The sequence below is a fragment of the Anneissia japonica genome, unplaced genomic scaffold, assembly GCF_011630105.1.
Source record: "Anneissia japonica isolate Jap-2015-1 unplaced genomic scaffold, ASM1163010v1 scaffold263_len647688_cov178, whole genome shotgun sequence".
Taxonomy (NCBI): domain Eukaryota; kingdom Metazoa; phylum Echinodermata; class Crinoidea; order Comatulida; family Comatulidae; genus Anneissia; species Anneissia japonica.
Window position 1 is genome coordinate 467,932 of NW_022734777.1, and position 14,806 is coordinate 482,737.

Consider the following 14,806-nt stretch of genomic DNA (forward strand, 5'->3'; position numbering starts at 1 on the left):
AAAAGCATCGCATAAAATTTGATGGAACAGAGTTGAACACGTTTTTTGATACAATCTGATAATATGTGATATGACGTCATCGTACCCATATATGGGCACATCACAATTTTTTGTCACATAAAATTTGGTAGGGGGAATATGAGACGGGGTGCACACCGTTGGGGTCCAAGAAATAGTTTGTACCCCAGTTTAAATTACATTCTTCTCTTAGTTATAAATCGACCTTCTTCATATCTGTCACATTGAGTCTCTAATTAGTTAAGTTTCATTTATTTCCAAATAGCATTTATACATACATTAAATGGAGGAGGCTAAGTAAATCCATTATATAAATCAAAATTTATAGTTTCCCCCCCCCCCCCTAAAAATTATACTGATAATAACATGCAAAATTCATATGACAAAATTGTAAAAGTATAGTTAGTGTATAAAGATCTTTAAAAAAGGAAGAAGTTTAATGGAAGTTTAAATAATTTCTATCCAGGAATATATGTATATCCCACCCCCACCCCCAAAAATAAATGAATAAATAAATACTGATAATAACATACAAAATTCACATGAAAAATTTCTGAAAGTATAATTTTAAAGAAAAAAAGAAAATAATATTTTCATGATCCATATGTGCCACAGAATAAATATGGCAAGGAATTTGGATTTGGCGAGAAATCGTCCTAATTTGACAAAAACCAGTGGCGGATCTAGGATTTAGAATTGTGGGTGGATAATGTGAGGTGAGAAGGACCAAGCGGGTGGGGGTCCCTCCCATTTGAGATTTGTTTGGAAATAGACTGCTAGACGAACTAAAATGGCTTCTGAAAAGAAGCAATCATAAAATAGAAAGTGTATGTTTTACTGAGTACCAGAAGTACACACCACAAGACGAGTGACCATTATTTTTTTTTTCATGGTAAGGGGGTGGCTATAGCTACTCTGTTCACCCCTAGATCCGCCACTGAGGTGTCATGTAATACGAAACAACTGAAAAATGGCGGGGTAGAAAAAAAGTATGAGATAGCTCATAATTTTTACCAAAATTGGCCCTATTAACCTGGACCAGGTTTTTTCCCAGATTCGTCAACATGGGCCTAATTCATGGGCCTAATTGTGTATCATACTTAAGCTTAAAACTAGGCTTTATACGAAACAAATTCAAATACGAAACAAATGGAAAATGGCGGGGTAAAAAAAAAGTCCGAAAAAAAGTATGAGCTATCTATGGTTTTACCAAAATTGGGCAATTTTTAACCTAGTCGTTTTTCCTAGATTCGGAAAAGCTTAAAACTAGGTATGAACTATTTAGCTTATGGTTTTTGCCAAAATTGGCCAATTATTAACCTGGTCGTTTTTCCCAGATTCGGCCACATGGACCTGATTGAGTGTATCATCCGATTTATCATTATTTAACTTAAAACTTGGCTTTAAGTGGCATTTATCAATCTGCAGAGGACTTTGTGATCTGTAGGTGTCCGTACGAAACACTGGGAAAAAAATCGTTAAAAAAAGTATGAGGTAGGCCCGCTCGGTTTTTACCAAAATTGGCCAATTTCTAACTTGGTCGTTTTTCCCAGATTCGGTCACATGGGCCTAATTGAGTATCATCCGATCCGATAGATATCGTTATTGAAGTTTAAAACTATGGTTTAAGTGGCATTTATCAACCTGCAGAGGACTCGTGATACTAAAGTGCCATGGAATACGAAACAACTGGAAAAGGGCGGGGTAAGAAAAGATAATATCGTCCAAAAATAGTATGACGAGCTTATAGCTCATGGTTTTTACCAAAATTGGAAATTTTTTTACTGTCACAAAACACCCCCTTTTTTTACTAAAATGTTTTCAATACATTTCATTTATCCATCCACGCCAGGTACAAACCGTACTCCTACTGTCAATTCTGTTCTTGGAGCACTGTTTAATAACAAGTTTGGATATTTACCCTTTCCTCCCCTCTCTTGCCATGTGGATTGTTCGGAAACTAGGCCTAGGGTAGGCCAAAGCAATATTTATTGTATTAAAGAATGTTGAAACTTTACCTTGATATCTACGATTTTGTTCAATAGTGGAAATTATTTCAAGAATTATCTTAACGTAAGTAGATGTTATTATGGTTTTTAAATGGAATATTTATGTGAAACCACAAGAATGAAACCGTTTTTTTCTAACCTGGTTGTAGACCGTTCCTGTCTCTGATAACTTGTCTGCGGACCTAGGGCTAGTAATGGGGCTGTGATCTGCCTAGGCGGAGGGGCTGAAGACCCCGATAGGGGGCCTAGGCTTGCTAGGCTGGGGCCATGGCAGGGGAAACTATGGATATTTGACGAATTTTGATGAATAACTTTATCAATCCTACGTATAATATGATGACTTCATAAAATCTCTCATATATATTGAGAATTTAATTTTATATTTTTGTTTCTTGTTCTTTTCTGGATGCACTGTTAGGTTTTGTCTAACGTGTGCCACTGTTATGAAAGTGTAATCCAATAAATATTGTGTATATTGTATTGTAATTAGGCCAAGTTGGTTTAATAAACCAAGTTGGTTTATTAAAGAAGGTTTATAATTTAGTGAACAGAATGGATCCAACGGCCAAACCATGCTTAGTTTAAGCATTGACCTATTAATAAGATTATTAATAGGTCCATGGTTTAAAGAGTAGGACTAGTTAAATATCATTATATTTGTATTCTTATTTATGTTAAGTGCATAGAGGTCTCTATGATATGCGTGCTCTATAAGTCGACCATTATTATTATAATTATTACAGTAGGCTAGGCCTTACTTTACTTACTTGTATACTGTAGTAAGATTTTCAGCTACAATAGCTCTTGTTTCCCTTGTTGATTCCGGATCCAAGACGAATATATGGACAGAATTTGTTCTTTGAGCACCAAACTCCTGATTGTAGCAACCCCAAAACAAATGGCACTTCAGAAATACAGTACAGTGTACCAATTATTCTCTCAAACTTCATATCCTATCACGTAGTTTGTGTTTTAAATTAACTTTATTTATTTTTTTACAAATTTTATTTATTGTTTTTATTTATTTTTATTTATATTTATTTATTATTTACTGACCAAAGAATCAGTTTTTGAACCAATGTTTTGAATAACCTACTAATATAATTTTCTTGCACTAAAATATTAAATTATTAGGCTCTATATAACAATTCCCCTTTTTCGCTCTCCTAAGGTAGTTGTTTATCTGTGTGTATTTATTTTTGTTCCGCTACACACTTGCATTCTTTTGCAAGAAAGGGAAAAAAAATTAAGAAAAAAAAAATGGAAAACAATTAAATAAAATTAAAAGTGATAAAAGAGAAAAAGAATGAAAATGAAGGAAAAGAACAACACTTACTGTATGAAAGGAAAATAGAAAAAAAAAGAAAATATGAAAGAAAAGAAAGAAAAAAATGTATAGGAAAATTAGAAAGGAAAGAAAAGGAAAAGAAATGTAAGAAAGAAAAAAAGAGGAAAATAGATAAGGGAAAAAAATGAAAGGAATAGAAATGAAATTAAAGGTAAGAGAAAGTAAATGAAAGAAACAAAGAAAAGGAAAACCGAAAAGAATTGAAAAGAAAGAAAATGGAAGGTAAACAAAAAAAGAAGGTCATGAACAGAATTGAAAAGAAAGAAAAAAAAAATGGGGAGGGGAAGAATAAGAGAAGTTAGATAAAACAGGGGTTTCCCTTAAGGTTTTTTTTAACTAGCCAAGTGGACCAGTAAACTAATATTTTTACTGGTCCTCAATCCCTTTCACTAGCCACTATCTTGCCAACTTCGAAAGGCCCAAATACCATATGTGTGACATGCTAATCATGCAGGCCATCACCGATGAATTAACACTGACAGATACAGAAAAATCGTTCTGTTGTCTCTGTATTAAATTATGCCGCGAAATATAAATACAGGAATCTATTTGTATGTACAGTGCACACAATACGATGTTCGGTACGATGTTTGGTTTTCCGGAAAGATCGTTTTGTGGAACATTTCTATTGAATCCTTTCCGAATAAGGTAGGCCAGTTAGAGCCTAGCCTAGACGCTAATATAGGCTTAGCATAGCCAAGTCAGTGAATTCGTTATGACTAGCCTACGAAAAATTAACATATTATTTAACATATAATACGTACAGTACCTGTTGTTTAGCTGTAGTGCACAGCAAATTGAATTATACTGTACCAATAAAATGAATGCTTTTATATTGTTTTTATGTGCATTTTCGGTCTGACATGTTTTCTAAATTGCGTTGTAAATATCAGGTCGCGCCTCCTAAACTCTGCCCGCTAATTGGTTAATTTTTTTCGTGGGTTCATGTGGCTGGGCAAAAATCCCATTGCTTGGCTGTCATGACGTCAGATCGCCCAAACTTTCATAGTGCGTGACAGCTTGCTTAATTTTTAATTAAACAAATTTATTAAAATAATTAAGAAACCCTCGTGGTTTTGTTTTAGAGTCAAATCTAAAATAAATCTTATTCAAATTTAAAAGTCATTCTCTGCAAATTTCCTCTGTAATTAGCAATGTTTTTGGGGAATGTGAGTGTAATTTACATGTAGACTGATATATGAATCTAATGACATACCAAATCCGAATTAAACGTCTACTGAAAAAGAGCCATCGTAGAAATAATTCCTTTTTCATTTCAGGTTAATTACAATCAATTTTTAAGTATTAATAAGGCGATAATGCACTTTATTAAACAAAGGAAGGCGTAACTATCACATTATCCAACATTTTACTGGTGTGTCATTTTAATTAATAGATAATCTCTAATCTTCGTAGCTGACATTAACATGACAATAAACAGAAAATAGCGATCTTGTTGACATTATCTGCGTGAAATATTTTGTAAAGACTTCGTTAAGAGGTAAATGAGTAAAACTTTAGGTATTTTGTCTGACTTGCATTGAAATTTTAACTGGTCATGCGGACTTGTTATTGGGATAATTAACAGGTCCGCCATACATTTTACTAGCCTGTAAAAATGGTAAGGAAAGAATAAAAAGAAAACAAAAGGAAAAGAAAAAAAAATAAATGTAGGAAAAGAAAGAAAATGAAAGGAAAACAAGGAAATTACAGGAAAGTATAGAAATAAATTGAAAAGAAAAGAAAAGAAAAGATAGGAAAAGAAAGGAAAGTAAAGGAAAGTATAGAAAGATAACAAAAGGAAAAGAAAAGAATATAAAGGAAAAGAAAATTGAAAAGGAAGAGAATAAAAAGAAAATAAAAAAGTAGAAGAAAGATATGGAAATTTATGGAAAGCAGTTACCAATGAATCAGAAAATTGTTTAAATAAAAAAAAAAAAACTAACTGTAACTAGTAACCATTGGTATGGTACGAATGCGGGTGTGTGGAGGGACAACAATTGGATGCACACATTCTAAAAAATTAGGTTTAGTAAGGGATAGTTTTAACATAAATTATAATAGGTAAAGTATGGCATGTAAATAGGGTAGGAAGACACAACATTGAATAGACATTGCATCTATGAGATGGCTAGATGTCATTTTTTAAATGATGTCTAAATAAAATAATAATAAATACACATACACCGATTTGATGTCAGTTCACATTTCAGGGCTTGCCAAACTGGGATTTAAGATTGTTAATAAATAAAAGGTATTTGTAAAATAATAAACGATGCTATAGATAGTTATTATATTTTTAGCAGTTCATATTTGTCAAATAAGTTTGGGAAACCCTGTGTTAAACCAGAAGAATAAGAAGTGCAAAAGGAAGGAGAAGAATAACTATTATGAATTTAATTATGTTTGCTTATACTTTCTTTATCTAGTTTTAATGCTCAGTCACTATTAAAAAAAAAAAAAAAAAAATAATCAAAATATTTGATTTGTTAAGGGTTTGTTAAGGAATGTCTATACAGTCAACTCTCCCAATACCGACCACCCTTCGGACCGTCCACTTTGACCGGTTTTCCGGACGGACCGGTTTAGAGAACTTCATGTTTACCTACCTTGGTTCCCCGACCTTGAGTCGATAATAAGCCTAGGCCTAGCAAGGTACAGCAGATAGGTCCACCACACTGCATCATGTACTGTGTAGGCCTACTGACCTGAGAACGTCATTTAAAATTCTTGTTTTACTTTATTTTTACATTATTTATGTTGTACGTACCTATTTTTTTGTGTCGAAGTCTATTATCAATAAAAATTTACACAAATCAACTTAATGTGTATCGTAATTTATAATAAGTGTCATTGTTATTTTTCGTTCGATCGCCATAATCTGCTTCACTTCAACGTGGTTGCATGCTTGATTGGTTTTCGATGCCACTGGCATAACCTTGGTGGGTCACTGAATGCTGAAATTAGTGCTAACTTATGCAGCGCCCCCTAAACTGCATCAGCCAATAGAAAACAGTCAGAGGTGACAGTCAAAGTGTCATGCGCAATTGTTTTTATGAAATCGATAGCCTTATGTTGGGACCGCTTGGTTTGCCTTAGCGTGAGAATGAATGCAAAATGTGAGAAAAGGATACGTTCCTTAATGAAGAAAACACTCATGAACTTTTTTTTTATCAGTTTATTAAACAAATAAAATCTAGGCTTATTGCAATTAATTAATTAATGCGCTATCGGTGTGTCACACGATCAACACTAACGATCGTACACGTGGTGTTGTTCTGTGATTGATAGTTGTTATTTGGAGTCCGTCGATGTGTCTCCAATGATTTATTTAACATATTTCGTCAATAAATCATCCTTTTAAACTGGCCGTCCGGTTTTCAGAAGGTAATTTTATTGTTCCGGACTTAAGTATTTGGCCGGAATTCGGAATTGGGAGATCCGGTTTTTAGAAAGTATTTTAATACAGTAAGAATAGGAATGATTTTGGGACTTTAAAAAACGACCGGTTTTGCGTGAAATCCGGTTTTCTGGGTGGTCGGTATTGGGAGAGTTGACTGTAGTACTTTCTTTATCTAGTTTTAATGCTTTTATAGTCACCATTAAAAAGAAAAACAAAAAAAGTCTTTATATTTGACATCCTAAACTGTCCTTCATTATTATTTTTGTTTTATTGTATATGGTCATTTTAAACTGCTAACAAATTTTACAGGTTGACCTACGTGTAATAATTGCTTTACAGGTACCTGTATATTCCTTAATTCCATTTTGGATGTAACAGTTGATAACTGAACTTAAAATTGATGACAAAACTTACTTGATCCCTCCTAGGGCTTCAAAGGAATTATTTTTAAACTTAACATAATAGAGTCAATTTTCCGTTAACTGTTGGGAAATCTGTGCAAATATGAATGAAGTAAATTACCAAATCTATTTATCAAAATGTAGCAAGTAGACCTACAGGTCACATGACTATATGATAGTAGAGATATGCCATGTGATTTGGAAAATGGAGACAATATATATTTCCGTTAACACTTGAAGCCTTCGAAATGCATTGAAGCCTCCGAAACATTAATAACCTTAAATACCATTTTTCAACATTTAGACTGATGTGTATCTTGAATCTGAATTTGAATTATAAGCTGGGTTGTGGAGAATTTTATAGAACTATACCTAGCTAACTATTAAGTTAATCTTTTTAAAGAATTACCTATAAGTTAAAAAACTTATTTTAGAGGCTTCAAACACTTGTTAACACCATAGATTCTGTTGCTTTTAGTTTTAAAGTTAGGAATATTTTTATAATTTCATGCTATATATATTTGGTTTTGATCTGCTAAAATTATAGGAATGAATTTCTGGGTGGTTTGTTTTACTGGCATATAAGTAACTAGTAATATGGATTGCCATTATTCAGAAACCTAATTAGTATTTATTGTTTTCTAACTCTTGACACTGCAAGAATAATTTATCAAATAATAAAATAATATTGCACACATACTTTGTTTAGGCTTGAAAACAATTCAGGATATAAACCATCTATATTTAAGTGAAATTTCTCAATACATTGACAAATTATTAAGAACTTTTAAATGATTTTCTGAATGGTCTTGGAGGCTTTATTTTATGTTGAGCTGTGAGAACTGGTGTGGGTCCAGATATTTGCCAGAAGGGTCGTCCAGAAAGAAAAAAAGGGGCACTCTTGTATAAATGACAGAACTTTAAATGATGTGAGGAACCGTCTTCTATCTTGTCACGCTCCCACTGTTTGAGAGACTTGAAAGCCAAAAATAATATTAAATTAGCCTGAAAACTATTCTCATAAATGAATAACCGCCCCCCCCCCAAAAAAAAAAGAAAGATAAATTTAAAAACTGCTGGCTATTTATCAGCATCTGTATAGTATAATTATATATCATTTTCATTTAATTTCATTTTTTGTAAGATACCGGAAAGATAGTAAAACTTGGATTGTACAGTACTTGCTAAATTTGTGATAGATGTAGACATTACTTATTTGTCAATGTATTAAATTATTTTTGTACCGGTAATATGTTCAATTTTTATATATTATTCCGTTATATTTAGTTGTATCAGCCGTACTCACTGAAGTGGTACGTTCTACTTACCTAAATACTGAATATTACTCTGCTCCTTCCACTGTGCTGTACTAACAAAATTTGAATAATGTTGCTTTTGTAGTGTGACAAGTCCTCATCCAATATTTTGTAGATTCATGTTAGTGTAAAATTTTTCTTTACGATATAAATGGACAAAAAAAAATGTCTTCAATAATGTTAAGACACAACAGAATGGTGCTATGATATATTCAACAACTGTGCGCAAGTATGGATGGTAAATCCTAACAAACTTTGTCTTTAATCAAATGAAATTAGTATATGATAATACTAATAATTATAAATATAAATCATTAATAAATTATATGATAACAAATATTTATATAGCACCAATTCAAAATTTATCTAAAGCACTACAAAGTGAGGAAATATGGAAAGTTCAACATTCCTGTAATAAATAAATTTTTAGATTTTTCAAAAGCAAATTAGGCTACTGTAACTATACATGTATATTTAGAACATTGAAATTGAATTTTATATAATTCAACTTGTAAATAAAATTAAAAGTGAACGTACTGTAGTAATGTATTCCTTACATTAATAAGATTAACAATTCAAGCTTACAGTACTGTATAATCAATTTCATATAGCCTGAATGAGTTTTAACCTAGGCAATCCTTCCTAAAAAGGTACACTTTCTTCATCAGAACAGGGCCGGCAGAACTTTTTTCAAAGTGGGGGGGGGGGGCACTTATAAGATGAATGGGAATATGAATCATGCAGATCTGGAAAAACCTAGGGGATGAGGTCAACATTTTTCCCAAAAAGGAAAGGGGATCCTGGGGTCCTCCCCCGGGAAAAGTTTGAATTCTAGATGGCAGGAAATGACCTTTCTCGACTTTTGAGCTAGGTTTCTAATGACTTTGTTCTTCAAAATTCAAGGTTTCCCCCTCTTGAAAACGGTCAGGTAAACTTTCTCATTCTTATTACAGTAAATAGGCCTATTATGTGTGTATACATACATACATAAAAAAAAAAAACATTTGTTGTTGCATACGTATTCTTTTTTTCAATGAATCGATAAGCTCCAAAGAAAAGGAGCTGGGATCCCGGGGTTCTCCCCCGGAAAAATTTTGAATCCTACTGTAGATGGCGGGAAATGAGTTTTTCAGACTTCTGAGGTGTCTTAATTACTTTTAAGTTCTTCAAATTCAAGGTTTTCTCCTCTTGAAAACAGTCAGGTAAATTTATCACATTGTTTATTACAGTAGATAGGCCTTATGTGTGTATACATACATAAACAAAAATTGAGTAGTTGCATACGATTTTATTCCATGAATCCATAAATTCCAAAAAGAAGGGGGGGTCCGGGGGTCTCCACAGGGAAAATTTTGTTCTTCAAAATTCAAGGTTTTCCCCTCTTGAAAATTATTATAATGAATCAATGAACCCAAAGAGAAAAGGGAGGTTCAGGTTCTTCCCAGGAAAATGTTAATTTCTAAATGGTGGGAAATGAGCTTTCCCGACTTCTGAAGTATCTTTATTATAGCGATTTTAATTTAAGTTCTTCAAAATTCAAGGTTTCCTCTCTTGAAAACGGTCAGGTAATTTTTTTCCCAAAATCCCGAAAAGAAAGGGGGTCGGGGGTTCTCCCTTGGAAAAATTTTGATTCCTAAAAGCGGGAAATGAGCTTTCCCGACTTCTGAGGTGTCTTTTAATTACTTCTAATTTCTTCAAAAATAAGGTTTTTCCCCTTTTGAAAATGATTCAATAGAACCACTGAACCCCAAAGAAAAAAGGGGTCCGGGTTCCCCCGGGAAAATTTTGATTTCTAGAATGCGGGAAATGACTTTCCCTGACTTCTGAAATGTCTTTTAAATTACTTTTTAAGTTCTTCAAAATTCAAGGTTTTCCCCTCTTGAAAATGGTCAGGTAAATTTTTCTCATTTTTTTATTTTATGTGTGTATACATACATACATAAATAAATGAGTAATTGCATGCGTATTCTTTTTTTCCATTAATAATCAATCCCAAAAAGAAAGTGTGATCCGGGGGTTCTCCCCCGGGAAAACTTTAATTCGTAGATAGCGGGAATGAGCTTTCCCGACATTTGAAGTGTGTTTTAATGACTTTTATGTTCTTCAAAATTCTAATTTTCCGTTTCTGCCAGCCATGCAGAAGGCTTCTACGAATGGAATGACCTGTTTGAAGCACAAACTCCTGTAGACTAAATCTAGTACTGTTATGATTTTTAATTGTACGGGAAATCTACTTGTATTGCATATTGGACATTTATAAATGTAATCCAGTACATAGACTATCATTGTTAGGTGTCTGTTGCAATATTGACTACTAAAAGTAATAAAAGATTATATGATACATTTTGCAGGTTTAAGGATGTAGTTATGGGAGAGTGGGGTGAAGCCACCCAGCCTTGGAGTTTTCCATCCAGTCTAAACCTAATTTCATGGCTCTCCACCCACCCTTAATTAACCCACACTTCCATCCTTAAAATCAACTCTTATTAGAGTAGGGGTATGCATAAAAACCAGTTGGAAGGCAGTATTGCAGTACACCATTAAAGTAGTGTAACATAACCACATTTTTTTTAACTTTTAAGGTGGCAACAGATAGGGGGTTAAGATAGGGATTTTTCTCATCAGAGAAGCTGCCTAGACCCCTCTCACATTCCATTTTTTTTCGTTGTTTTCAAAAAAGAAAAAAAAAAACGAACTAAAATACCCTCAATTTCAGACATTTTGCATCGGTCATGCGTGACCAACACAGTAATTTTTTTTTAGTTGGCCTCATTATGAACTGATAGTATTTTGTATTGTGATCATGGAAGGAATCTTGACTTTACTGAGTTGACATTCCATGAAGTCATATTATGTGAGGCCGTTTGGCGCATGTGGAATGTAGTGATTTTTTCTCTTGACATTAATGTCGGGAGTTTAAACGCTACGCTGTCCATTGGCTTGTGTCCTGGCAAGACAATTTATCCACATTGTCCACCCATGTGTATAAGTGGGTACCTGGGTACGCATTAATTATGCGCTGACTCAGCAGCAGTGGCGGCTCAAGGATATAATTTATGGGGGGGGACTAAATGTTTATGGGTGTAACTATAGCACGCAGCGTTATCTGAGGGCCGAAGTCTAGAGCCAGAGGTGGGTATGGGAAGGGGTACCCCCTCCTCCCAAATCAAAATATTTTTCTTTAAAAAATTGGGACTTCCAGATGGCCGGAAATGGCTGGGATGGGAAAACTAGGCCTATTTTTTTTTGTTTTGGTCTGACTGCCCGATATTTTTTTTTTTTTTTTTTTGGGGGGTCCGACTGCCATACAAACTTATGCGCTATATAAGAATCCATTTATTAATACAGTAATTATAATTGATGCCTATATAAGAATAACTAATAAAATTCACCAAAGTTTGTAAAATATCTAACCAGCCAGAACTCTGCTTCGAATGGAACACTATAATGGAACACTATATATTTACACGGCACTGTTTGTGTAAAATAAATTTAAATTTAATATTTTGTATTGTAATTTGTAGAATTATTATTTATTTTAAAATTTTCAATATTTCAGAATATGAAGGAAATTGAGAGTGATCTTCAAGCCATGAATACACCACCACCGACCTTGCAGCAGGTAAGGAAATGATTTTCTAATTCATAAAACCATTGAAAGTGAAAATTATTTGTTAATTCTGTACAAGTACTGTACTGTGCTAATTTTACATTTAATTCTTAATAAGGTAGAAAAACATAATAAATTTTTTACTATATTTATCATCGAATTATAAATTTTCTTCACATTAATTAAATTTTATAATAATAATATTAAAATGTTGAAGATAGTAGTAATAATTTCATTAATTTTTTAATATTATATATTCTAGGTCGCCTGAGGCCCCTTAAAGGGGTTTTAATAGGATTCTGAAAAACGCATAATACATTTTTATGACTAACTTTCTGCAAATATTCATTTGATTATTGGGTAAAATGTTTTGGGCTTCCGAAAAATAGCAAAATTGTTTGAATTTTTGACCTAGGTCAAAGGTCATGTTCCCCAAAATTGCATTTTAGGGGCCCAAAAAAGGGTACTTTTTCCCCATACACCCCATGTAAACGACACTAAAGAAATTCCTATGCTCATAAATGTTACGCATTATGTGGAATATGTTGTTTTCTACAGAAATAAAATGTGATTTTTTTTTAAGCCCAAGGTCACAAAGGCCATTGAGGTCATAATTTGGGGAATAGCCTCTATCACACACCCCCTCCCCCGATAGAGGGCAAGTAAGCCTTGCTTGGCCTACATATGCTTACAGTATTTCTAACTAGGGTGGACTACTGGACCTAAAACTAGTAGTACACTTGACTTGATAATAATAGAGAAGATGGGGGTAGGGGTATTGAAATACGAGATGACCAAACCCGAAATGAACGTTTGCAGGCCTATGCCTAGCATTACTGGTTGCGCTGCTAAAGTTTCTAGTTAAAATCTTTCCTCAGATTCGTATTATGTATATTATTAATTAACTAATTAATTATTATATAAACAATCCCGCTATCCTCGTCTATCCAAGTACATCAATCACTGACAGAAAAAAATGCCAATTCTTGCTCTATACAATCGCTAAGCCTTGTCTAGTTACTATGACGTTAGGGAACGGTAAATTACTCCGTATGGGTTACGGACCTCAAAGGGTTAAAACAATTTTGAAGGCCGATTTCTCAAAACAGTTCTTTAAACAGCAGTATGTTTAAACTCGTGTAACTTCATAATGAAATGTTGGATTTAAATGATTCTCTTACCATTCTGTAGCTCTGATTTTACTGTTGAACCCTCTATTAATAACTAAAAATCAATATTTCGCTTGTTGTAATCTTATTTTAAGAAGTTATTATTGTAATACTGTATTTTAAGTTATTTTTAATTTAATTGTAATATCATAATTATATATTTCTTGTTCTCTATATTTTCCAGGAAAACACAGGCACACATTTGTTGTGGATTGTGAAAACAAGCAATCAGTAAGAGTTTGGTATTGCATGAAGCAGATAACTAATTGGAAGTGCACACTGATTTGTTGGAAGCTTGGATAAATCAGGGAGTTGTTACCAAAGAAGCCGATGTACTGTGGCAAACTGACGCTGATATAAATAAGGTTGAGCAAATAAAAGGAATTGTGGGAAATCAGGACTGATTAGTTTGAACCCTGGAAGCCGAACCTTAGCAAAGTCGGACTTTGAGATAAGTGTGTGAAGTCAAATTTCAACGTATAATAATGAAGCAGTGAACTTTAATAAAAATAGACTGATTTGTTTGAATTATACTGGTACCTGAAGCTTAGTGAACTCTGATGTACGAAGCAGATAAAATGTGGAAAGGCATTTGTTGTGCATTCATAGAATGAATGATTATGACTGTTAGCCATGTAGAGATTGTGGTCTACTTCATTAAGTTAGTGCTGGCCTTTCAAAATGCTGATGTTTTTGTCCGATTCTGGACCTAGTTAAATAGAATGTTGGTCCGATTCTGAACTTAATTTAAATGGCTTATAGATAAAATTCTGAACTTTAGTTAAAATGTTGGTTCAATTCTGGTATGTACAGTAGTGTAAATTATTGTTCCTATTCTGGGCTTAGTTAAAGTCCTGGACTTAGTGTAAAATGTTGTCCAATAGTTAAAATTCTGGAATTGGTGTAACTAATTGTCCTATTGTATTTTTTGTGTAAATTATTGGTCCTATTTTGGACTTGGTGTAAATGGTTCAGTCCTATTCTGGACTTTAGTGTAAATTATTGGTCCTATTTTGGACTTACTTAAAATTCTGCATTTAGTGTATTTGTAAATGGTTCAGTCCTATTCTGGACTTAGTTAAAATTCTGGACTTTAGTGTAAATTATTGGTCCTATTCTGGACTTAGTGTAAATGGTTCAGTCCTATTTTGGACTTAGTGTAAATGGTTCAGTCCTATTCTGGACTTAGTTAAAATTCTGCATTTAGTGTATTTGTAAATGGTTCAGTCCTATTCTGGACTTAGTTAAAATTCTGGACACAACACAATGTTGAATAAAACTGTCTGCAACACCATTTTCATTGTACTACAACTCATTTGTAGTGTACTGTATTTCAAACGACACATACTGTACAATCCAATAAATCTTAACGAAACTTTTTTGGAAAATTTCGTCAGCGTTTCGCGCAATAAGACAGTTGGGATTATCCAAGCGGAAGCGATCGCCCATCATAGGCGATCGCCACGCGTGGAACCTACGCGCCACCCACCACCCTTGGCCCCGCTGAAAGATATATATGCCTCTCAGAAGTT

At 33.5% G+C, this 14,806-nt stretch overlaps 1 long non-coding RNA gene across 1 annotated transcript; it reads left to right on the top strand.

The window, feature by feature from the left end:
* The first annotated feature begins 1,899 nt into the window (after nt 1-1,899).
* LOC117116465 lies at nt 1,900-14,198 on the top strand. The gene is made up of 3 exons (XR_004446753.1): nt 1,900-2,091; nt 12,055-12,117; nt 13,459-14,198. It is a non-coding gene; the product is annotated as an uncharacterized LOC117116465 (long non-coding RNA).
* Nucleotides 14,199-14,806: the final 608 nt, after the last annotated feature.